Source organism: Phalacrocorax aristotelis, chromosome 5 (assembly GCF_949628215.1).
Source record: "Phalacrocorax aristotelis chromosome 5, bGulAri2.1, whole genome shotgun sequence".
NCBI lineage: Eukaryota > Metazoa > Chordata > Aves > Suliformes > Phalacrocoracidae > Phalacrocorax > Phalacrocorax aristotelis.
In genome coordinates, this window is record NC_134280.1 from 12400385 (window position 1) to 12426432 (window position 26048).

General features: G+C 42.1%; 1 protein-coding gene across 4 annotated transcripts in view; it reads left to right on the forward strand.

The window, feature by feature from the left end:
• Nucleotides 1-7645: 7645 nt before the first annotated feature.
• MYLK (myosin light chain kinase) overlaps nt 7646-26048 on the forward strand; it is a 224580-nt gene continuing 206177 nt past the window's right edge. For 2 of the 4 annotated variants that reach the window (XM_075093019.1, XM_075093022.1), the window contains exon 1: nt 7646-7759. The gene's annotated coding sequence lies outside the window, so the exon portion shown is untranslated. Of the gene's footprint in view, nt 7760-7782; nt 7865-8067; nt 8282-26048 lie in introns of those variants that run through there. The other 2 variants (XM_075093020.1, XM_075093023.1) reach the window with 2 other exon arrangements.

The window sequence follows — 26048 nt, forward strand, 5'->3', positions numbered from 1 at the left end:
CTATGGTAAGTATTTGCTTATTGGCTACATGCTTTTAAATGCTGCAGTGCGAGAAGCAAATTTGAAGCAAACATATGAAATGTTCATGGTCTTGTGTAATTCTTGGTATGTTGACAAAGCAGTAATGAAAGGCTGTTTCAGCTGACCAGTTGGAATATAGATAGAGAATGTGCATGTGGTAAGGAGATCTGCATTCAATTACTGTCCTACCACAAACTGGCTGCAGACAAGACAACTTGTCTGTAGGACAAGGAACTCTGTGCCTCAGTTCCCTAATTCTACACAATGATATTCCTTTGTCTGACTTGTCTACTTAGATGAGGTGCTCCTTAGGGAACTGATTGTCTCTTAAAATGTTTTTTGTTTTATCAGCTAACACAAAGCAGCTCTGATTATCTGAGTGATACTGGAATTCTATTGCTCTTAATCAGAAGAAGTGGCTAATTAGTCATTTGTTATCTCTGAGTTTCATTTTTGTTTTCTTTATCCAATCTTGGCAAAAACACTTTATTCTTGGATAACAACATCATATGGTACTTTTTGCAAACTGGCTTACATGATGTCTTTATTTCTCTTTAGTCCCATTCCATCGAAATTCAAGCATGTCAGCAACAGTAGTCCAAATTCCCATACTAGACCATTCAGACAATTTTCTTCTTAGACTAAAAAAATGTTGTTATAAACAAACACATATGATTGCTGCTGTAGAGCTATTTCATTGCCAGTTATCCCCCTGTGCATAAAGACAGGTTGATGCTTTCAGATTGCATTTGAGACGCCAAAATGTCACCAGCTTAGGTGAATTTTAATGCAGTCTCTTGCGCATGTGTGCTATTCACATTAAAAATATCGCTTTGGCACAGAAGCCACCTGGTCTGACTTTAAAATTTTTGACCAGATAACAAGGAGACTAACAGTCACTGGAAGCGTTTCCAGCTTGGGATATTTAATTAGACCTTATGACTGAAAATTCTTATGAACATCAGAAGATCAACATTCCAACATATTCCTGGTTATGTTTATTAAATATTCCCTTTTTTGGTCCTAAGTGTGACTGTTTGGAAAAATGTTAAGTTAATACAACCCACTTGACTTCACTGGCACATTTTACAAAAGGAGGAGGAAAAAATGTGGAAGCCACTGAAAACTGAAGGGTTCTTGCTTTGGAGAAAAACAAAGTTCAAGCCAATGCTACAGACAGGCTGGAACTCTTCCACAGTTTTAAAAGGAAAAGACCCTATTGAAGAGTCTTTTCATAAAACTCCTTTGCTTTGAATAAAAGAGGAACCAAGCACACTTAACACTGTATAAAACACATTTCTTTCAGAGAAGCCAGCTTTATCTTCAAATCCCAGCTAGTTAATCTGTTCAAACTCATTTTTAGCTTAAAGTCTCAGAAATTTGACGTACCACAGGAACTTACAGTTTTTAGTCTAGATGGAATTTGCTGACAATACTCTCAGCTAGGGCACAGATATAGCAGGGGTAGTTTCCCTCAGTATGTTTGGTAAGAACAAATGTCTTCTCTCGAACAAAAAGAAGAAAGGGGGCAAGTAAAGAAAGCATTAATTTTCTCTTTCCCTAGATCTGTAAACTCTACTAGCTATATCAGTATGGTATCTTGAGACGTGTGTGCTGTATATGAATGATGTGGAAATACAGTTGTTTTGGAAGTGTCTGGGAAATCCCATGTGAAGCATTCCCCTCCACAAGTTACAAGCTTTCACCTGCTCTACAACAGAGGCCTAGCTATAAATCCAGAAGCCTAGGTATACCTGCAGTGTAATTGGGGTTGGCTTCCAAAATTTAGGTGGTGAACTATTTATGTGGAACTCCTGCTGTGGGTGGTTGGCAATCCCAAACATGCACTCGAGCATGGTCAGACATGTGTTGCATTTCCAGGTAACTATAATATCCTCCTACAGTTCCACTGTTTGAGTATTGCTTGGTAATTGCAACAGAATTTCCTGGCAAAAACCTTTTAATTACAAATGCTATGTTACTGTCCCATAACTATTGAATTTACCTAATCTGAGCTTTGTCAAATAACAACTTTAGTGCCATGGATTAGGCAACCTTCAAATATACCTTCTTAATTTATCATGTTTAGTTCTTCAGGATAACAAATTTGTTCTGTGATACTTACCAGCAGTTGTTTCTATCACACTGTTCTTACCTTTCATTCCCAAGGGTTAGACTGTTTGCATGGCACTCTTAAGCTTTGTATTTAAAAAAAAAGAAATAATGAAAGGAAAAAAAAGCAAGAATATTGTGCGTCTCTGTAATCATGCTATAGCCATGTAGCCATTACCAGTACTTCTTTCTTTAGGCTAGAAATTGAGATTGGAGACCGAAGGTTGTAATAAAAGTAAATTATACTCTGTAGCTAGCTTGGCTGGTCTCTGTACAGAATGGGAACAGGCACTGACGGTGTATGTAATGGAAGCTCTCTGATCCTCAGCTATTACTTGAGCAGAACATAAGTATGCTCTGGTAGAAATGGTTAATAAGCATGTTTTCTGAATTCTTCCAGCCTCTGATTCATCTCAGAAACCCCCTGTCAATTTGAACTTCGTTCTGCTGAAGTGAGAGGTTCAGGACAAAAAGCAGTGCCTTCCCATATGTGCAGGAACTATCTGTTTCCATTTCCTGAAGAAAAGGGTAAAGCTAACTGGATGATTCAGAGTGGCAATATTGTCTTTCTGCTGATGGTGTTTATATTGACCCATTCATTTGTATGGTCAATCTAGCCTCAGTCAGTACCCGTTTCTCACTGTGTTTTTGCATAACACAGAATAAACACACCCTGTATCCATCACTTGACTTGTATGAAAACCAGTCGTACTCTGCTGATGAATTTCATTCAGCAATAGTCAGAAGTAGCTAATGTTTTTAATGCCTTAATGTGTGGAGGTGGAAGTTCTCTGCTACCACCAGTGGCTTTAGAAAAATGATGGTGCAGAATTTTTACAGTCCAACAAGATATTTGATCTGCTAGTCTGAACAGTTTGTTAGTTCAAAGCACAAGTTGTACATTTTAGCTGCTATTAAAATCAGCGAAATTGCTAGCTTTTCCTTGTTTATCCCCCTAGCTTATACGTTATTCCAACCTCTAAATACAAGAGGATAAAACAGCTGCTGAGTTTCCAAATCTGTAATTTCCCCAACAGCCAAATGCTTACAGCCCTGTTGCCTTCTTCCAACAAACCTAGAAGTGTAAAGATGCAGGTACGTGTACATGTTACCAGATATGCATAAACTGTCTATGTAGTCTTTTGCTGACCAATCTAACTCATTTTTCTTTTTCCTGAGCTGAGTGAACTAATGCTGGCCTAAACATTATATGTCAATGTTAGTACTACATTGTGTCTGACTGTGTCTTGGCTTCCTCCCTCCTTAGGTACTCGATCTCTATTTGCAGCATGAAACTCACAGGCTTCTCTATGCTTTCGATCTTCATGGTCAGGGAAGACACAAGCAGGATGGGGGATGATAATTTAGTCTGCCTGCAGATGTGGGAAGATATCATAGCAGCTCACTTTTAGAAGATTATCTTCTAATCTCAAGAGGCTAGGAGCTGCATTGCTTTTTAAAATGAGTGCTTACATTCTGCAAAACCAGGCACTCACATGCCAGAAAAGGAAAAGAAAGAACTGACTCTGGGAAATGGATGAATGTGTTCCTATCACAACAAAGTTACTTCCTAAGCATCTAATTCCAACGGAGTTACTTCCCAAGCATCTGATTCTACCAGTTTCCCCACTTAATAAGGGGTCATATCAAGAACAAGCCCTATACTTAAGCAATTTCTGGAGCAGAAGTTTAAGTGAGAAGGAAGCATATATAAAAGTGCAATTGTGTTTAGGCACCTTCTGAACTTTACCCTGAAAGGACCCTAAAAGATTTTACAGAAAGATTGCAAGTGAGAGAATGAATCAGGAAGAAAGAACAAGGCAAAAGGAGAGGTTATCTTTATTCCCTTTATGCAGCTCTGCTCCTTGTACTCCTAATCACCTGATAATCATCTGAGCCCTATAGTTCAGCTTCAGTAACTCACTATTCCAAACACTTCAGCTGGGTAACTTCATCCTTCATTTGTTTCCTGTGCCTTGCCCTACAGAAGCTATATAAGCTCTCTGAGGGTTTTGCTGGTTACAGACCGTGGCTTGTAAGCTACAAAAATCTAAATGTAGGTCAAGATGAGTTGAAATCTTTTAAACACAGCCAGCCGCTTTTTCCTAAACATGTCCCTGGAGCAACCACATGAAAGATGTTTACAATTTTAAAAAAACAAACACTCAAGCAGCCAGTTAAGAATGCACAGGTTCATTAGAGCCAGCAGCATTCATTAAATGTTGTATCTGAACATTCGTGATCTTGAGCTTCATCTGATTTAGGATCAGAATCTAAAGAAGTGGCACTATTGATTTCCAGCATCCTAGAGGGCTCTTAGGACAAAGGTAAATGGTGCTAGCAAGGACCCTTGCTTGGGAAGAGACTGTGACTGGACACGAAGTGTTACGTTATGCTGGCTTCTACTAGGATGGGAGATCCCTCACTTTTTAATTTTTTTTCCTTCTTGATCTGACTTGTGCAATCACAGAAACAGGAAAAAGAGAGAGAAATATGTGAGCTCTGCTGAGAATGAGTCAATGCCTTGAAACCCAGCAGGGGCACCGTCTGCTCTCCTTATGGAGCTCAGTGGCTTTCATCCCGATTCAAGTGTCTCCTACTCCTCCCTCTCAGCTGAAGGCAGATGTGGGTTCACTGGCAACACTGGGCCTTGTTCTTTGTGAGCATTTAAGGCCTGAGCAATCATTTTAAATTGAAAGCAGAGATGGTGATGCTATTATGAGATTGTCTAGAGCAGCAATTCCCAACTGGTAGGGCATAAGAACATCTACAAGAAAGGGGTTTCATGAAGTCTAGGCTAGAAATCAGCAAAGAAAAGCATAAGCATGATGCAGAGCAGCAGCATCTTGGAATGAACGCTTGAAAACATTGAGAAGAAAACTCTTCCCCAAAAGGTGTTGCCAGTACACGCTTTGGTCAGCTGTGGCATGGAGAAGGTCAAAGCAAGCTCATGTCAGTCTCTGTGTGGCTACATCTTAGGGTTTCATGTTCTTTCTGTATTCTAATGCCAAATAAACGTTTATTTGCATAAAGAAAACATTCATACAACAAGCATCTTCCTTTTAACAGCTTGTGTGCCAATGGGTATGTAGCTGTCTCATTCTGTGCGCATGCACTGCCATTTGAAATCAAGTATAGACAGAGAGTCACACACTTCAGTGGAGATCAGGGATGCATGCCCATTTGTTTCAGTCTAAAGGGAAACACATCTGTACAGTCCAGAATATGCCACCACCACGCACTGAGAAGGAAAAAGCCTAGAAGTAACAGCCTGCCTGCATGTAATTAGCATAGTATGTATGTACAGTTGAATGCTAATTCTACGAATGGTGTTACCTGGCACCAGACTACCTGTGAAGTAAACTGGGTAATAGCTGTTTTTAAAAGTTATTTGTACCGACCCATAGGTTCACTTTACATATATTCTTAAAATTTCCTTGAAACTCCGTTGTGACTTCACAGAAAAAATCTGAAGAGGGTGGTTCAACAGAGCCAGTGAAAACTGGGGTATTCAGAACCTCTGAAAATAAAGTTACTTTTCTTCAGGACTCCTACTTCAGAGATACAGTTTACAAAAAAAAGAAAAAAACGCCTGTATTTACCCAGAGCCTTTAAAACAGGAAAAGCATCTTGTACTCTGAACAGATAGTCAATCTAAGGGAATTAGAAGAACAGTATCGCTGCCAGCAGACAACTTCCTCTTGAAGAGGCAGCAGCAGTTGCTCCTACTTCGCTCACTTTATACTGCACCTGGAAGAGAAAGAGTGAAAAGAGATGGCTACTTTTCATGGGCTCCTACTGGTAACTGCTGTCATCCTTTGCAGAGGGTTGTGCTGTGTAAGACAAACAATGCACCAGGAAAAGGCAAGCATCCCACGCTGCCTCCTTGTACAGCCTACTCAGGTTGCAGGACACATCCTCTATCAATGGCTGAAAAATTCACCTTTGGATCAAAATGAAAAAGATCAAGGTCTCGGTAAATATAAAACTCCTGATATTGCTGCAGCAAAGTACAGCTTTGCTGTGATGTTCTTTTCTTAGCCACATTTTTCTGAGTTGACTGCTGTTGAGTGGAACCAGTGAGGGGAGAGAAAGAACTAGAGCCCGGACTGTGGTTTGCTCCATCACCCCTAGAGGTATTCTAGAGCCTGGTCAGGAGGCAAGTTCTCTGCAGCTTCTGCTTTGCCTTTTCTGTAGCAGTTCAGAACCGTATTTTAGGATACGTAGCAGGAATCTGATCGCAGCACAGAAGAATGCAAGATGACAGAGAGGAAAGGCTTTATCCATAGAACCTGGGCTTTTGGTGTGTTTATCCCTGTGTGTGTTTAGGATCTGGCTATAAATCCATTTCAGATAAGAAGTCAGCTGCCTGGTGTTTTTTAAAATGTGGGAATAAATACTTTAAAGTACTAGAGTAAAAAGGCTTTACATTTGCAGCATACCTGGATTGCCCTGCCCCTCCCCTTTGGGGTCTCAGGTTCCACATTACAAAACAGCAGTACTAAGGTCTTAGTATTGAAGAGGATTCAGTTTGTCCCTATCTCTCTTTTGCTCTTCCTTCTACTCTACTTTAGCACTTAACACAATTAACTGTAAATGGTTTATTAAACTAAATCCCCTGCCCCAGATTTGGACATCCCTAGGCAGATGTGCAGGTACACCAGCCCTGGCCAGGCTCTGGGGTGGGGTGGGGGAGGCAGAGGGCAGCCCTGAGTCCCCCATGTGCCAGAGAGAACGCCCGGTTGCTGGGATCGGGAACTGGGTGGCAGGTCTGCAGCGCCATACGGACCCCTGTGCTCTCCATACTTACTCATATGCACACTGCTGTAAACACACCCCTTAGGCATCCTATCCAAGTCCCACACAGACCTTCATATATACATCCTCTATGCACTTCCCGAGAGGAGGAGGAGAGGAAATGTCCTCAAGCTGCCTCAGGGGAGGTTTCAACTGGATTTTAGGAAGAATTTCTTCGCTGAAAGAGTGGTCAGACACTGGAACAGGCTGCCCAGAGAGGTGGTGGAGTCACCATCCCTGGAGCTGTTTAAAAAACATGCAGACATGACACTTCAGGGCATGGTTTAGGAGGCATGGTGGTGTTGGATTGGCAGCTGGACTTGATGATCCTAGAGGTCTTTTCCAACCTTAATGATTCTATGATTCCCCTCTACACAAGCCATACACTCACCCCAGAAAACATGTATACATCCCAAGCATATTTTCTGCACATCCCATGCAAGCCCATAAACACACCCTTCTCTGCTTCCCCATACAAGCACCACACACAGTCCCCATACACACACCGCCTACACCCGCACGCAGCACATACAGCCACCACATGCCTATACACTCCTCTGCACACCCCCACACTCCTCACTCCCCCCCAAGTTCCATACACTGCCCTGTACCTAGCCGGCCCACCTGTGCGAGCCGCGCTCCACAGGGGCTGGGCTGGGTTGGCCCGGCCCGGGGGGGCGGCCCCTCCCCGCTGCTCGCCACGGCGGGCCCGGGGCTCCCCCCGGCCCCGCGGCCGCTGCCTAATAAGGCTCCGAGGCGGCCGCCAGCCCGCGCTGGCGGGGCAGGGAAGGAGTTAAAGGGGGAGTTAAAGGGAGCCGCGCAGACCGCAGTGAGTATCGCCGCCGGGCACCGCTTCCCCCGCGGGCTCCGCGCCTCCCCCGCTCCCGGAGGGCAGCGGCTGCGGGCCGGACCGGGCCCCGGAGCCCAGCGGCAGGTGGGCTGCGGCCGGAGGCGCCGGCTGGGGCCGGGGCAGCTCGGCGGCGGTGGAGGGGGGCGCCGGCAGCGCTGCCCGGACCCGCGGGGCTTTCCCTGCCGGCTGCACCCCGGGGCGCGGAGGGAAGCTTGGGGGCGGGCACGAGTGGGGGGCACCGGGGCATCCTCCGGAGGGGGAGGTGGAGGAGGCGGAGAAGGAGGAGGGAAACCTGCCGCTCGGGAGGGACGAGCAGCCGCGCCGCAGCGGGCCGGCCCAGCGGCGCGGGCTGCGGCACATGCCGGGCTCGCAGCGTCGGAGCCGCCGGTTTCGAGCGGCGCCTCAGGGCAGCGCCCGGCCCGGCCCCGGCGGGAGCGGCGGCCGCGCTCCCCTCCGCCGCTCTCCCGGCGTGCGTTAACCCGAGAGCGAGCGAGCCTGGCAGTAAGTACTTGTCATCTTTTTCGTGTGGCTTGTTATCGGTTTATTGTTCTCCGCTGGCAGGTAGCGAAGGGTTGTTAAGAGCAAACGTTTATAGGCTAGGCTGTAACCATCATCTCTTTGGCTCTCCCTCGGACTTCTGAGCCCTTCCAAGATAAGGGTGCGCATGTGGCGGTACATGCAGAAATGTTCCTTCACTGCACATCTACGTATTTCATGTTGCAGACAAAATGTACGTCGGCTGGTTTTTTTTTTTAAACTTCTCCTGGTCTCAAAGTAATTTGTACCATGTTGCACACCACACTTAATATCTCGGAGAAGAGGCACTTAAAGCCACTTAAATGTACTGCATAAGGATGGGGGAACAAGGAGAACGCTTAAAGCTATTAACTTGAGGGGGGGAGGAGGTGCAATGACTTCTCTGAGTGCTGCCTTCACACTATGGAGCAATATGCTTTTGGGTGTTCTTGCCATTTAATTCTCTTTCCTGTATGTGCACATCTGGACCCTGGCCTGGCACCGCTCCCTGTACTTAGGCTGGAAGGCAGCGGCATGGCAGACTAGCAGGGGCTGGGGACCAGGGACAAAAAGACAGAGAATCCTGCCCTTCTCTTACAGTTTAAAGATACTTTTTATCCCCAGCCTTGCCTTCTGCAGAGCGAATCCGTAGCAATACTTCTCCCAGAGTCAGGAAGCAGAATCAAAAGTGGTTTTGAAGCCTAGGTTGTGCCCTCTACAAAGGGAATGGCTGAGAGGATAAGTGCGAATACCTGGTTCTGCACACCCCACTTCGGAGGGTTTCCGAGCATTGAACCCTCTGGAGGGTGAGCATGGAGTTACATGATGTGTGGGAGGTGCGTTCCCTACTAAGACTCTCCAAAATTATGCTATCTCTTAGTGGTGTGCTGGAAATACCATTTCTGTCAGTGAAGCTATAAGGGAAGGAGTAATTTCTCTCACATTTTAAATCCCAAACAGGATGACTATCTCCCTCCCCTTACTTCCTGCACAAGTCTTTATTTTTTTTCCTAATGACTTGCATTATTATTTACCAAATAAGGTATGTCTCTTCCTCTGCAACCTTATATTTGGTGAGATGTTCCAGGAACTAGGCTCTAAGAATGCATTTTAGAAGCCTTCTCTTTTTAAACCAGAATTATATTTACTAATAACTGTCAGATGGCATGAAAAACTAATTTTCTTCTAGTGTATATCCACAGTATTTTCTGGTTCCTCAAACGATACTACTCTTCTGTAGCTACTTGCTATGTGCACTATAGTTTTGTAACATAGTGCTCACCATAACATATTTCCCTAATACACCTATTTTACACTCGTCCTTAACATTTTGCAGTCAAACACTACAGGACAAGTGTTTTATCTCCGGCTGTAACTGGAGTGTCTTTGTTGGTCATAGTAGGAGAATGGTTGCCACCAGAGGAGCAGCCACTAGAAGGATAGACAGCGCATCCTGTGCTGGTGTGTGATATATTAATGGTATCTAACCTTTTTAAAGAGACATGAGCAGAAAGAAAATGCCTGGTTTAATACAGATCACAGCTAGGATTTTATATATATGTGGGAGGCTCATACTAGTTAACATTACTGACCCATTTTTTTATTGGTTTTGTAGGGAAATCTTAAAAGGTCTGCTGCACAGAAAGTTAGAAATCTGATACTTTGCCGTTGCAAGCATCTTCCTGTAGCTTTAGTTTCCTTGCTACATGGTGCAAAGGAGGATGAAGGAAATAAATCAGTTAAGTTCTGGTCATGTGATTGTATAATGCTGAACAGAAATTTATGAAGTCTGAAAGAAGCAATGATTATGTATGGTCATTGGCTTAAGTTAAATATAAGAGATGCATGACTTTTCAGTAGTTTTTAGTCTGGTTTTTTTGTTCTTCCTGACTCTTCCTTTAAGATCATTAGGACTTCCTCTGGGTGATGGTCCTACTTTTACAGTCAATTAAGATCCATACCAATATCTTTATGCAGGCCAAAGACACTGTATTAGGAAGACTATAAACCAACAGCAACAAATAGCTTTCAGAGCGCCCTCCTAAAACAAAATGCAGATGTTAAGAGAGTTCAGAACAGCTCTAAATGCTATGCCTTAAAGTTGTGGATGTCTAAATCTAGAAAGTGTGCTCAGAAGCTCTGACAACCATGTAGGGAGATGGCTGAAGTGTTTGGTTAGACTCTGGAGAATTGGGAGCCACAGTCTGTGGTTGTTGGACTCCTCTAGGCAGTTTGGGCTCAGGCCTGAGCACAGGCTGCGAGGGATCCTGGACCATTTCATCCTGGTTTTGAGAAACTCATCTCCTCTCCTTCATAAACTTGTCAAGTTCATACTAAAACATGCTGCAGTTGTTTGCTTTTGCTGCATTTAGAGCTGTACTCAATAGCTTTTCCAAACTTTACTCAACAGGTATGAGTTAGGAGGTAATGAAGGTAACTTTTTTCCTTGGCTGGTTAATACCCTTTTTTATCTTTGATGCTAAATTATCCATATTTTAAATTCCATTTGGAAGGTAGGATGTCCTTTCTCTCATTACTGCAACAGGTGTAGCAACATGTTTCTAGAGCAGACTTTTTAAAACTTATTCTGAGCCTGAATGACAACAGTGGCATCCACAGTTCCAGGCAGGATCTTAATGAGCCCTGTACAGCTGCCTTCATCCCCTTCAGTGACAGAAATGCTTCCCCAATGTACATTATGATTACATATGCTCCTTGGATTTCAGCGCTGTGTGCAGAAAATATATGTTTAATATACAGTGCTGAAAATGATTAATTAGTGAAGCCAGGTGGACCCAGGTAGGATGGATTCTGGACTTCTATAAAATTTATCATAGCTTTAAATGTCATCTGTTGTCTGTGATTACAGTATGGATTTTGCTAAAATCTGGGACTTTCCTGAGCGATTGTAAAGGGTCTGTTGAATGTGCTAGAGCAAGGTCTGTCTCTAGTAACATCTTCATTAAGCCTCTCTACAAGCAGAAGAGTATACTAATTGCCAGACTAACGTGCCATTTGGCTCTGAACACGCCACTGAATGCTAACTTATGAATGGAAACTTCAAAGGATCATTTGCAACCTGCAACATGAAAGGAATATCAAAATGAAATAAAAATAGATTTGTACCTCTGCTATTAAAGCTGATATAGAATTCCAGTTTAATTTTCCTGGGAATCTTGACTAGTTTCACAAACTCTTTTTGCCTCTGAAGTTTCAGCAGCTGCTCCCTCTATAAAAGCTAGAAATAACTGGTTCTCCTTTGGTAGGAATGAAAGGAGAATTGAGCTCTATAGAAATGAGGAGATTAGAGCTCCATGAGGCATATACCCATTTAATGCTACTGGAGACCAAACCCGCTCAAATAATCTTAACCCTCACTTCTGGTAAGCAGAAATTCTAGGGAGGGGAAAAAAATTCTTAGTGACTTATTAACAAAGCCTTTTCAGGTTTACTGGGATTTATCATGTGAGCCTAATCTACCTTTTGTTCATCCAGTTGGCAGGCTTTAAGATTTAAAAGGGTCTGCAGAAACTCCTCCCCCAAACTCCTTATTTAATTAAGGAGGCTTGGTGCATTATTTACCTTTTGAGTCTTCCATTTATGTGCGAACAATGAGTTGGGTTAACGTATTGTAAAATATTTGCGATGCTGTCCTATAAGCAGAGACAGGGAAAAGAAACTCTGGCTATGCCTTCAAATTTACTCTGACCTATATGGGTTCACTCAATGTCTGGAAGTGAGGCCACTCCTTCATAAACACTAAAGTATAAATACAGGTGTGTAACTACAACAAATTTCCCTGCCTCTGTAGGTGATTAAAGAGCCTGGATGTGAGTCAGTCTGCATTTGTTTCTATGGGAGCTCTCTAGAGTCATCGGATATGCAGATCAGGCCTTGCACGTACTGATGTTTTATGTATCTTTTTTCGGTAGCTCAGCAAAGAGAGACTGGTAGCTGTAGCTCTCTCACTGGTTCCCCCAGTTTCTTCTCCTCCCCCACTCCATTCATAGCTGTAGCTGTGAGCATCAGGTTGCAGATAAAACAACTTCTGAGAGAGCAAAGGGATGCAGTTCTTGCCAAAGGCAATTAAGTGCTTAGGATTACAGCGTGCTTTACAAAGTGTGTTCTTGCCGAATCCCTTTCCTCTTCTGCTTGCTGGCACAAAGCAGTTTCTTGGCACTTACCTTTGTTACAAGAAGTCTAAGCATTGCTAAACTTTGCTGCAGTGTGTCAGCTCTGTAAATACGTATAGCAAGCTGCAGTGTCATGTTTTGAGGACCGTCTTGCTGGTGATTCTTCAGTAAGAGTCAGTGTGACCTCATCACCTCTGCTGTAATTGGATTAAATTCACTCACTTGCCAAAAACATGGCCAGCTGATGGCATATTTATTAGTCAGGCTGATGTGCTGTTCTGTGTGCACAGGATTCTTGGTGCCAAAGGCGTTTTTATGGCTTGTGATGCAGCTGATGTGCTGTAAGACACAGAATTGTCACTGAGGGATGTTTTCAGTTATTTTCTTCATCAAGAAACGTTTAAAACAGACCATACATGCTGTTTGGAAGTAGAAGATACAACCTGTGGGAGAAGGAAGAGATGCTCTAGTTGCCAGTCATGTGCATCACTTGCTGTTTCTTCTTGTGAAATGTGATAAATTGCTGAGAGTCCACAGGTGGTCTGAAGCTGCAGACCTCCTGGCTAAGGAAAGTGAGTGATGGCCTGTGCTGTTTTACACACCCACTGCAGTTTATTTCTAATTGTTGCACAGCAGGTTAAGACCATTGCTCCAAGTTATCTTTTTGCTGCTGCTTCTGTTATTCATCAGCTGTCTTGTGATCTGGGGTATTTGCAGAATGACAGGATGATATATGAACAGAAAGATGTGCCCAAAATGATACCGGAACTGTGTAGTGAAGGATAATCTGACCGCCAAGCCTGTACTTCCATCCCAAGGATTTTTGCATACTGTCTAAAACAGTGTAATTCAGCTTTCAGTGGGAAATGCTGTTAAGTAGCAAAAATCACTATCCTGAGTGTGAACCTCAGCAAAATATTAAGGGATGAGTGGGTAATGGGGAGACCAAGGACTGAGTTGCAAATACTCTTAGGAAGAGGATCAGGATTTGAGTGGCTGGAGAGACACAGTGGTACTTGGTCTGGCACAGACACTCTCTGAGATGTTCCAAATAATGAAAGGATCCCTGTCTTGTGAGTTAGCTGTTCTTATCTGCCTGGAAGTATTACAAGTTTCCTGTTTGCTTCTAAGGCCTATGAGAGTTGTGTTTTGCAGGAAGCATAAGCCAAAAAAACCTACAGTTACCAGCCCTTAGTGCTGATCAGGACGCTGTTGTATTTGATTTCAACGTGATGTTGTTTTCTTAAATGGCATAAACTGATGAATAATCACAATTTCATTTACTGTGTAAATGAGCAGTGCAAATAATAGCAAGGATGCTTTAATACCCTTTTATAAAACGTACATAGTTGTGTAACCATATTTTCTGCAGTGGTAACTCTCATGAATTTGCTTGTCTCTCAATGGAATAAATGTATCGTTCCATTAATTCCTTATAATGATGCAAACAGTTTGTTAAATACAGAAGTAAAGGCTTTTTTCATTCACATCTCTTATTTTATGACATGTATTTGGAATCACTGTCTTTTAAAAAAAAGAAAAAAACAAAAATCACTGACCAGCTCCTGAACAAGGATTAACAGTCTGACAGGGTAAAGAAAAAGTGTGAGGGCACGTTCTGTAAGAAGCACTCAAAGTCTAGGTCAGGGAACCACTGTCTGCATGGTCTTACACTGCTGATTAGATCCAAAGGGAAGCTACAAAACAGAAGCAATAAGCAGGGTGTGTTTAAAATACCGAGGAAAGGGAAATCTATCAAAAATGACCTGCTTTACTCAGGTTATTTACCTTAGATCTTTTATGATCATAAGCTTTCCTTTCCTTTGGTGGAAGATGAAGAAGGCATTAAGTCAGTGCTTCATGTGTGAAAGTGTTACTAGCTCTCCTCACCACTACTTCAAGTCCAGCCTAGTTTTGGAGGTGAGGAACCTCTTCTGTTTTGTGCAGCTTGAGTTTACTCTGGTGCTGTTGTGGGTTAGATTGGTAGGATCTGCCTGTATGCATGCTGCTGCTGTTTAAGCGCTGACATTCTGGCTGCGATGGCCTCAGGGGGTGTACCTCTGGCAGAGCCTGTGAGACCATCGCAGGGGGAGCCCTGGCTTTGAAATGTAACAGCTGGTGTATGGGGGTCTCACCCCCAGCATCAGAGCAGTGCAATTCCTCTGACCTCAGAGTTGTAGCATTCATGGTTTTCAGTAAAAGTGGGAGCGAAACTGGGCCTATATTCTTTTAACTGGTCTATTTAGCAGCTCTTTTCCATATGCAGTCTCCATACCAGTGACAGGAGCTTCCTGGAACTGACAGGAGACACAAAAGACCCTCTTCTCTAAATCACTGGACCTTAAGAATATTGAAAGGATGTTACAACAAGCCTCATAATACTCCATTGTCAGGCTCTCTCTGAAGATGCCTGCAGTGGTATCATACCTCTAAGCTTTCCAGAGGGGGTGTGATGACCCCACATGGAAGAAAATAGAAGAGTAATGGTTTGGGTGGCTGTGAGGAATTTTATGGTACTATTTCCCCTGGCTGTAACTTGAAACTGGCTGGGAGGTATTTAGTGCTGACTGAACTCATATCAGTAAGAGGCAAGCAAATATCTGAGCATGTATCATGCATTTTTTTAGGAACAGATCCTGGCTTGTATGTCTATGCATGTCTGGGTGCATCTTTCTCATGGACAGGGGAGTGGTGAAAGGTTTCTTCCATTGTCATCTTCATTTCTCTTTCTTCTTCCTACTCATTTTCCTACTTGCAGTACAGCAGTTTTTCATGTTGCTGTGAAAATGTCCATGCTTGTGAGTGGAGTGAACACATTTAAATGGAAGAGGCTGCTGGTTTTTGAAGTCTGAACTTCAGCATTCCCAGGGGAGTTGCACAGTTTGCATTCTGGGCTTCCTTCAGCCTGGCTCAGGGATGTACCTTAACAGCATGTAGTACTCTTGCAATAGAGTTTGTGACAAGCTGCCTCTGTGTTGCTGGCAAAACAGGCTTGAGTCGGAGAATTAAATTTTTTATTATTTTCTTGGTAATCAATACAAACTTCTGATCACTGATTTGGATACTTAGGAAGAAGGCCACCCCCAACAATTATGAAGCCACTTACATAAACTTACTCGGCCCTTTCCGTCATAGTCCCAGCTTGTGGCATGTTTGCTGCAGGTTACAGAATCACAGCAATGCAGAGGTAGGCTGTCCCTCGGGGGTGTCCCTGCCCCCTTTGCCATGGAGGACCCCACAGAGTGTCTCTAGCCCTCAGGAGATGCCATTTTATTTCCCTAACACCTTGTATCCAGGTGCTTCTCTGGCTGAGGATGTTTTGGTGCGATGGCCAGGTTCTGGTGTGTGGTGGTTTTCCCCACTGGGGCCTCCCTCAGTGCCAGAGCTGGCAGGAACTGGCTGGGACCAGCCTGGGGCAGCTCATGGCCGACTGACAGGCCGCCCCGCTGTGTAACCTGCCACTCGTGCCAGTCACAATGTTGTTATGTGAGATATGTGAATAAAGGTGTAGCTGTGGGATGGTGGTGAGTATCCATGAGGGAATCCCCTCACACTGAGCGGCAGGTGAGGAGGCAGGAGCTGTGCCGTGTCCTGCAGACATGGCTGGCTTGAACCCCTACTAGTCAGGCTCAAAAGCACTCACTCCGTTTTGCCTCAGCCCTGACCTGTGGGACCAATGCTTTATTTCAGCTGCTGGGGAATTTTGCTCAAGGTAAATGCTTAAGTCAGACTGAATATAGGTACTACGCTACTTACTAATCAATTAAGCACATGTCATGCAGAGTAAAAGTCAGTGTGGCTGCTTAAAATGCTGTTTTCTTCAAATGCTTCTAAACTTAGTCAAGCGAAGTACTAATCCTTCATTTTACCTGAAATTGTGTCATTATCTAGTTCACCTCAGGTGACTAAGTATTTAGTTCTCATTCAATCTGTTTAGCTTTTATCTGATATGAAACTTGAAGTTATATTCCTTCTCCAAGGTATTTCTGAGCTACAGTTGCGGACGTTGAGGTATGGAGACCAAATCGGTAGTCCTTGTTAGCCTGAACAGAAGTGTGGCCTTGGTTCCTGACTGGACTGTGGTGACATCCAGAAAACAAGGTTGCAAAAGTTAACGACTTCCATGGCATCTCAACAGCAAGGACGGAAAGTCAGACGTTCAAAATGTTTTCCAGATAAAATAGTGTGGACCTTACTACTTTTTCCACATGTGTGAACTTGACCTTAGAGTTATGTAGTATCCTCTAACTGCAACCCCTTTACCGCTTTGTACTTTTTGCTTTGGCTGAAATGGTAAAAGTAAACATAAATGTGTAAATATGATTTAGTACTTGACCTTATATTGTTTTGTTGTTGGGTTTTTTATTATATTGTACTTTATTTGACCACTAAGGTAACCTGTTTTGAACTTGCTGATTGTTCATCAGTGCATGAGCACTCTGCAGGATCCTGTTATGTGTGACAGGTACCCATGTATTACATTAGCAACATATTGATACTGGTGTAGGGAACTGTAGTAACATACCCTACTTTTCAACAAATTAAGGAGGAGAAAAATGCATGGTGTTTAATGTCTGTTCATGCCTGTGATGTATTCTGTGGTGAACAGAAGTCACTAGATAGCTTTCCAGTGCTAGTTTCTTGCTAGCCAGTTTTATTACAAACATAACATCTTGCGACAGACTGTGTCAAGAGCAGGCATAAGAGTTAACTTTGTCAAACCTTGTTAATTTTTGATCTGTGTAGCATAGAAATTTTCCCCAAGAATGAAACGAAAATATTTTCTTTCAAAACTGTAAAAGTTAAAAGATAATGAACTAAATTGAACCTCCAAACAAGGGTTTTGTTGTCTTGAAGACAAACTTGCTGTAGTTGTACTTCCTGTGAGGTATTTTTCTTCTGTCCAAGCTTGTATTTCACTTACAAGACAGGAAATACAGCTTTGCTGATTAAATTTTTTGAAATATAAATAACTTACTGTCTTCAAAGATGGTGTTCATTTTAAAATGCTTCTAAAATTAAACTTTGAATTAAAAATTAAATTAAAATCTTTGTTTACTTTACCTGGGCTGGTAAAATAATTACTTATGGATGTCTGTCCTGTTTGTACAGATGTAAAAGGTGCTTTCACGGGAAGGGTGTTAAAAGAAAAGCTCTGGCACCTGTAACTGATCTAAATTGTTTTATTTTCTATTCTTTGCTGTTCTTATCTGTCCCTGTCCCACTCCACCCCTGCCATAAGAGGTAATGAATAGGTTTGCTTTCTATCAGCTTGCTCCTTTGCTGGGGTTACAGTACAGATAAAATAACAAAATTAATCCAGAAGCTGCACAGGAGGAAGAATACCAGCCGTGTATACTTTATTTTATTGCATTGTTTATAGATAATTATCATTGGATACTAAGGGACAGTGGTCAGCATGTTGATGGAAAGCAGATCTCTAAAACAATATTCCTGTATGAAACCATGGGGTGAATTCTAGTCTGGTTGTCACAGTGCCAAGAGGTCCTTTTCTGAAGCCCTGATGAATCTTGGTCATTGCTTATCTTCAGGAAATGGTGCAATGTGTGGTAACCCTGAGTCTACCTAAAAAATTAATAACATTAAAACTTCCTCAGTGTTCCAATTAGCCCAGCATTGTGTCCAACAAGTTACTAGAAGATTCTTCGACAGCTTTTTTTTGAGATTCACTTCTCTTCCTACCTCTCCAGTTTACACAGCCTTTGTGTTAAGAATATTAGAGGATATGTACCTGTTTAGTCTAAGTGTCCATTTATAGACCTATTGTCCAGGAGTTTTAATCCCTTTTTGAACTCATGGACATCCTTTGCCTTTGCAGCCTCGTGTGAGATCAAGTTGCAGAAGTTTGTAACCTGCTTGGGTAAACAAGTATTTTCTATTTAAATGGGTTTATTGCTAGTTTCAGTGAGTACCACCTTGTTGTAGTGTTGTAGGATTTGGCAAATAACAGTTCTGCATTGAACAGCTCATGGGTTTTTTGTTATACCCGGTCATATCCACCCTCAGCCTTCGTCTCTCCAAGCTGAGGACCCCCAGCCTTTTTAGTCTCTCCGTGTAAAGTATCTGCTCCACTTCCATTTGCCCTTTTCTGCACCCCTCTAACATTACTATGTCCTCCTTGAGTATTGTGATCTGCTCTCCACATACCAAGTTGTGGGAATGCTCAGGCTGTGTGAAGTGGCAGAAATGCCCTGTCTTGCTCTCCTGATGATGCTCTGTATTTTTCTGGCTTTTTTGACTGCTGATGAACACTAAGCCAATAACTTTAGAGAACTGTCAAGGATGGCTCCAGCTTCTGAGCAGGAACGGTTAGAGCTGGTGTTGCCTAGGTGAATTACTTGGAAGTTATCTACACTAAAGCCTGTGGCCAACTTTTTTCCCAATCAGTTGATTTTGTTATTGATGAACATGGTGAGTAACACCAGTCCCAGCACTGATCCTACGGATTGCTCTGCTGGTTCGTCTCCATCTGAAAAAGTGTCCGATAAGCTCTATAATTTGCTTTCTAATTCTTTCTAATGTGCTCACTCTTACTGTGAATGAAGTCATACTTGCCAGAGTGTTGTTCCCAGGGATCCCTATGCAGCCCTTCCTGTAGCTGGGAGTTATGCAGGCAGGATCTGAGTCCTCTGGAATAGAGGCTTTCTGTAATCCTGGTTTACTCGCCTTGGCTAGCGGTTCCTCAAATTCACATTTGAGTTTCTTCAGAATTTGTGTGAATGTTCTTCTGTCCCAGTGATTTATTAATATCTAACTTCCTTGTTTGGTCTGGTATTTCCTGAATTTACTTCAGATTGATCTGCCTTCTCTGCCAGATTTGCAACAAAGAGTGCAATGGGTGTGGAAATCTCCCAAAGATTCTAGCAGTAGACTGATGTAAAGAATTCACTGAGCTTCCCTGCCACGCTTTACCACCCCCATCTGCCCCTCTTAGTCCTTTGTCATCCAGCAGTCACTGCTTTCCTAGCTGGCTTCCTGTTGTTGATGTATTTAAAGAGCTGTTTAGTAGCACTGTGGTCTTTGCAGGCACTTTTTGCATTGTTTATTAGCCCTCTTAATTTCCTGCTTACATTTGGCTTGCCATGTTTTATGGGCTACCCTGTCTTTATTTAAGCAATCCATTTTAAAAGCTGACCTATGTCCTGCAATATTCTCCTAACTCTCCCTGAGGCTTCTTGCTTTTTGAACTGCTGCTTTTTAGTGTTCTCTTTCTTTCTTCCTATATCTGTAAAAAGTTCCCTTTCTTAAAATTGAATACCTGTACACTGGTTTTGTTTGGTGACCCTTACTATTGGTGCCATTCTTTGTGTTACCTAACAGGTAGCATTTATTAGCTTTCTCCGTTTGGATTGTACCCTTCACTTAGAAGTGTCTGTCCACTGGAGAACTGTGTATGGATCTAGAATAACACTTGATACTACACTGTCCGTTTCTTTTCCATGTGGGCAAATACTGAGTATTTCTGAATGTCCTCATGTGGTGGTGATGTATGGCAGCTATTAGATGGCTTTCACAAGGTATGAAAATACTATTAAAATTGAGAGACACAAGCTGGGCCTGAAGCTGTTGAGTGCTAATGGAGCTATATATACTACCTTTTGCATACATATACTAATGAAGTGATGATTACAACTTCACTTATACATATTCTAGACCAGGATTTCATAATATTCAAACCCGCTGCATTTAAAACATCCAGGAAGAGGGTAGCTTTGCTTTTCCAGTTTTGCAGGCATGGAAAAAACCTGAAGGAGAATACTCTGTGGTTAGGAGAGGTATCTGTGGACATCTTTATAAGAGCCAGAGTGTATTTATAGTAATTTTTGTGCAGTTACAGGAAGATTGTCCTTTTTCCATAGAGCCTGTGCATGCATTTGAAGGAGCAGCACAGAAGCTTATTCTCTACAGATGTACTTTGAAGTGTTGCTTTTACAATCCAGCATTGAAATAAGATATGCAAACAAGTTATTGTTGATTAATATTGCTAGCTAGTTGAAGCTAATATTAATAACACCTAGATAGCTGAATAAACCTAGTACTGTATTCTCTTTGAACTATATCAGTGAAGTCACAATATTCTTTTTACTAGGAGCACAGGACTGGAGTGTTTGGGGTTTTGTGCTGGGTTTTTTTCTGGGCCACATCCAGTCCGCTGCTATAACAGTCACCTTGTATTCTGTAAATAGAAACACCTAAATTTGCAGAGCTTGTCTGTTTGAGCCTTTACTTAACCTGTGAGAGCTGGACCAATGTTGCTTCAAATCTAGCTATGTGTCTGTGCTTTATTGTTGAAGGTCTTGGATTCAAGCCTAACAACATATCTGCCTGGACCACAGAGCTGTTGGAAATGCACATACTGTCTCTGTGATGACTTTGCTGATGAGTTGTAGGACTTCCCCATCATATTAGAAGTGAAATAATGAAGTAGAGTTGTATACTTCAAAAGTTACTGAAAAAAAGTGAAATTGTCTAGAGCAATTTCTTCATCAAAGTTGACTGGAATAACATCTGTTGGTGAAAACCTGTACCTCATCACTTCGTTGTAATACGTGCAAGGGAAATGATGTTAACGGAAACAGTTGTGAGTCATAAAGAGGAGCTGGACTTCACAATACAGAAGACTTCTTACAGTCCTGTATCTGACTAATCCATCTCTTGAGTGATTTCTTATAAAATGAAACTTCAGTGGCTGTCAGGATCTTTTGTGATCGTTGGCTTCTGTGGAGGTATTTAGCTGGTATTTAGTATTTAGAATTGTTCTCAGTGCCAGGCTTCAGAAGGATTTTGCTTGTTAATTAGGTATTGTTTTCTACTTTACAAGTAGACTGGTAGGTTTATCTAGCTAGTCCAGCCAGACTTCACTTGTCTGATATTTAGGTATCAATAACGTAATAAAATTTTTATAATCTGAAACTCAATAAATAAGATTAAAAATCACTCTTTAAATATATTACATGGACTCTCTGTACCTTGCCCCTTCCAGATGCCAGTTATTCACTCTTTTTCATCTTCAAATAAGAGAATCTGAACATGCTTTATAGAAAAACTGCTCTGCAAAGTTTCCAGGCTTACAGGAGACAGAAAGACTTCTGGAAACTAAAAAAAATAATTAAAAATTGCGTACTAGAAAAATAAAAATTTTGAATGCTTTGACAAATATTGAATCTCAACTTGTGAAAACAAAACCTGAGTTTAGGTTCATTGTTAGGACTTGATGCTGTTATTTTGAACAGTTCTAGTTAACTTAAATTCAGAACGTGGGCTGACTGCTCCCTTTTCTATAATGGAAGTTACGTAGTACAACATTAACTTTGAGTTGTGTTACACCAGCTGCTGTGCAAACACTGAGGAAGATCTTGTCACTGGCCCCAAAGAGTTTTGTCCAAGCTAATGAACAGCTGCTTACTTCCAGTGCAGTGGTTTTTATATATGTATTTTTATGTAGGGCTGTACTGAACTGATAAAACAGAATATTTGATTTGTTTGCTTCTTTAATCCAGGGGATTTGCTGTGCTTCTGCTTTTACCCCCTGCTTTTCAAAAGTACGTGTCTTTTCATCAGTCTTATACTCAATAGCTTGTGTCGTTAAAACATATCTCCTAGAAAACCACCTGGATTTTTCGTTTCAGAAAGAAAGATAGGAGACCAAAATCACATGAAACTTTTTTCTGATTTGTTACCTTTTCTTATGCTTTAGAGGAAGGACATTCTCAAATGTAGATTTCTGCAGCTTCAGTTTCCAGCCCCTGGGTTTTGGTATGTTTTTCTCTGATAACTTTAGCATCTGGTACCGCTAGCCTCCCTCTGAAAGTACTTCTGCTCTGTGATAAGAAACCTTGTAACCATCTTAAACTGAACTTTGTGCAGTTTTTGGCTACAATAAGCATATATGTACATATTTGTATTTTAATTTTTTTTCCTAGTCTCCAAATCATTGTCATGCCCCATTTAATTCTCTCCAGGATTTTTCAATGCCTTTTTAAGGGTTTACATTGATAACTACTGGCAAGGCAGAAGTTTGTGACTTTTCCTGGCTCATGTGTGAGAGGACTTGCATTTGCTTCAGTAAGGCGGTAGACATTTTCCATTACGCATGAGTGTGTCAAACTGAGAGGCCTTGCTTGTACTTCAAAGGTCTCTGAAATGGTAAATTTAAACCCAAACAGTGGGGGAAAAAATACTAATGCTGTATGTTTTGCTTAAAGAAAAGAGGTGGGGGTGGGGAAGGAGAGAAAGAACTGACTAGGCCCTGGGGATTGATCTTGACCGTGCCTTATTACCACAGCTTTATCCTTTCCAGTTCTTGAAGATGCTGTCAGTTATTGAACTCTGATGACCTGATTAATGCATTGGAGGGATGCCTATAGATTGTGGTATTGATATTATTTCCAGATGGTTTCCTGGCAGGCAGATTGGCAACAAAATGTCATCTCTGTGGTGATGAGGGGGAATAGTGTGGATTTTTTCCTTTTTTTTTTTTTTCCTTAATGGAGCTTGTCTCAGCAAATTAATACCAGTCATTGGGTCAGTGGCTCTGAAAAACAGTAGCCTTGTGGTAAGCTGAATTCTGTGGATTTATTGGAGTCTATAGAGTAATACAGTAAAAGGATATGATATCTATATTGCTTGTAGAGACTTAAAACCCCTGTAATACCTGTTCCTCCTTCAGTCAGCAGGGAGCTGTCTTTTGAAGATTACACGTATCCTGTGCACGTGGAATCTATGGGATAATCCAAGATGTGTTTCTTGGTGCAAATACTGGATTTCACAGGACTTAATTCAGACTTGAGTTCAGTCAATGCAGCAGGCAGCAGCTGTTAGAAATTCTTGAGACACCACTGTTCAGGAATTGTCTTCCTGTGCTTCACCCAGGTAGCGCTGATCTCAGTGACAATCAGTCTCACAGTCTCAATATAGATGTGAAAGGGTTAAACTGAATTGCTGACAGTATCCAGTGGGTCAGAATAAATGACTGCACTGTCATTTCTAACCTTCCTCCCTGCCACTTTGTGACAACAGTGTAGTGTCCTATCCACTTTTCTATGCCACGAAGAAATTGCTTCTTTTTAGTGAGATGCTGTTCTGTGTACATGGCGGCCACATGTACAGCTGGTTCCATTTAACCCATGGAACTGAAATGGTTTGTGTAGTGGCTTCTTACTTTTATTGTTAAAGCTAAGATTAACCTCTAATCTCCTTTTCCTTACAAGGGGATTTCTTCCATATATCAATATATAAAGTAAAGACTTGTTGGGCAGAAGAATCAGCTGGCAGACTAGGAGCGTCACAGTGCAGTTCTTCCTTTGGGTCTGAGTTCTTCTGCTCCTAGAAAAATGTTTCATCCCTCTGAAGGGAAAGGAGATGGGTGCAGTGGGAAGTCCCTATCCTAATAAACTGAAAATTAGCTTACTTGCTTGGTGGGATTTGCAAGCTGTGCTATTTCACCATAACTAACTCATTTTAAAACCAATTCAGCTGTGTCTAGATGAGCTGGTCCTGTGCAAATAGTAATGTACATATTTTGTGCATCATAATTTATAAGGAATGAGACGGAAAATTCCCTGAATTCTTTTCTTTTACCTTCATTGCATTACTGTTTCACACCACATCCATATGAATGCATGATTCAACCTATGGATGTGCTAGGGTACAATTTTCTTCCTTTCTTATCTGTTGATCACTTTTAATGTCAGAAGAGATCAAGATGGAATGAGATGATGTGTTTTGCTGACCTCAGGACCCCACATGCCCCCAGTGGCTTGCACAGGAAGTGCTTTATTGGAAGGTGGATGCTGTAGCTCTGAACTGTTATTGCACAGGTTTTAACATATAACCTAGGCAGACCATCATACTGTTGGACTTTTAGGACTAGAAGAGAGGGAGATAATAAACTGCTATAGGAATAAAACCCTTGGCCAGAGTTTCAACTTTATTAGTTTTTGTTGCAAGGAAGCTCTGAGCCAGGCCATGCTATAAATCTGAGATGTTAGAGACAACTTGTTGCTAATGTTCTTACAGAAAATGTGGTTCTTATTGCAACATGCCTCCTCATTCCAAGAGGACTGGCAGCTGGTTCTACTACTGCTTGTGCCAACAAGGCTGTAACTCTGTTTTTCTATTACTCATCAAATTAATTTTCTTCTGGACCATGAAATAGAGGCTGCCATTTAGACACAGGTTTAATGGTGGGTTTAAACTTGCTACAGCCTCTAGGTTGGTAGTGTGCAGTGTAGCAGGGAGAGACTCATGGTTCTGGCAAAGCTCCACTTACCTACTTCACTTAAATTTAGTTTGTGACCTGTCCTTCATCAGCTTCCCTGCCGAGTCCTATCTGCTTCTGTCTACAGCCAGGACAGTAAAAATGCCATAGAAATTTGAAATGATGCATAAAAGACACAATGGGAGAAAGCCAACTCCTTCTGCCATAGTTCTAAACCAACTAAATCCCTGATGCGTGATTTGTGCCTTGTGTATATCTGTCCGAATGTTCCCATGCAGTAATTAATGGCAACTGTCTAGTGAGCAATCTCTAGTGGAAAGATCACTAAAGCTTTCTCTCAGAAAGCTTTTGAGGAAAACCAGTGTTCCAAATCCATTTCACCACTTTGGTCGTCTTCTGAGGACCCACAGCAGCCTGAAGAATACAGAAGCAACCAAAGTCTTGCTCTAGTTTGGATGACAAAATTGAATTAATGTGGAGAGAAAAGACATATCAATGTCACTGGCTAGTGTCTTCCATAGGAGAAGAAACTCCTCAAAAATGAGTTCATTGCTATAGATGTTTGAGGGGCAGGGAGTGTTTTGGCTTAATCAGCCTAAACCAAGGAAATCTGAAAGAGAGATTTATGTTCTCAGCTTAATTCTTAAAGTTGTGGGCAGGGAGGGAGAAAAGGAAGTGTATTCAGTGGTATGAGGCTAAAGGCAAATTGCCCAGATCTGCCCTCAGAAATGTAAGCACAACTTTCAGTCACTTCAGAGGGAGCTACACGACATAATGAAAGGATAACGTGGTACACAGAAGTAACCAACTCCACTGCTATCCTTGCAGGGAATGAGACCCAGTGGTCCAGGGGGGCCTGTCCAGCCTTATTTACAATAGCTGTGCCATACAGCCTCTTTCATACTCTCATTTTTAAGTGGAATTAGGCTTCTTTTAGTTAGTGGGAAGCTGTTCCTCTGCCATATTGGAAGCATTTTTACAATTTTTAACTTAAATATATTCACTGCTCATTTTGCTCCCATGACTTTTGTGTTTCTAGTTATCCCAGACCCTTGTTACTCAGAATTGTTTTATTTAAGTATTTTTCTGTTTGATATTGTTTGATATCTATTAACAGTATGCTATCAAGAGTGGGACTAAAACCCAGCAAAGGCATGTTTACAGTGAGAAACAAAATGAACCAGAAGCATATGTACACGTGGAAGTTAACCCAATTATGTTGCAAAACTGCACCTCTGGGTGTAGTACTGTTCCTCTCCAAAGGCACAGCTGACCCCTTGCTGTGCTCCTTTGCCATCGGTGCAAGAGGAGGCTGGAGGCACCAATGGCCTTATGCACAGGGTCCCAGAAATGCCCCGATCTTACCCAGTGAAAGGTG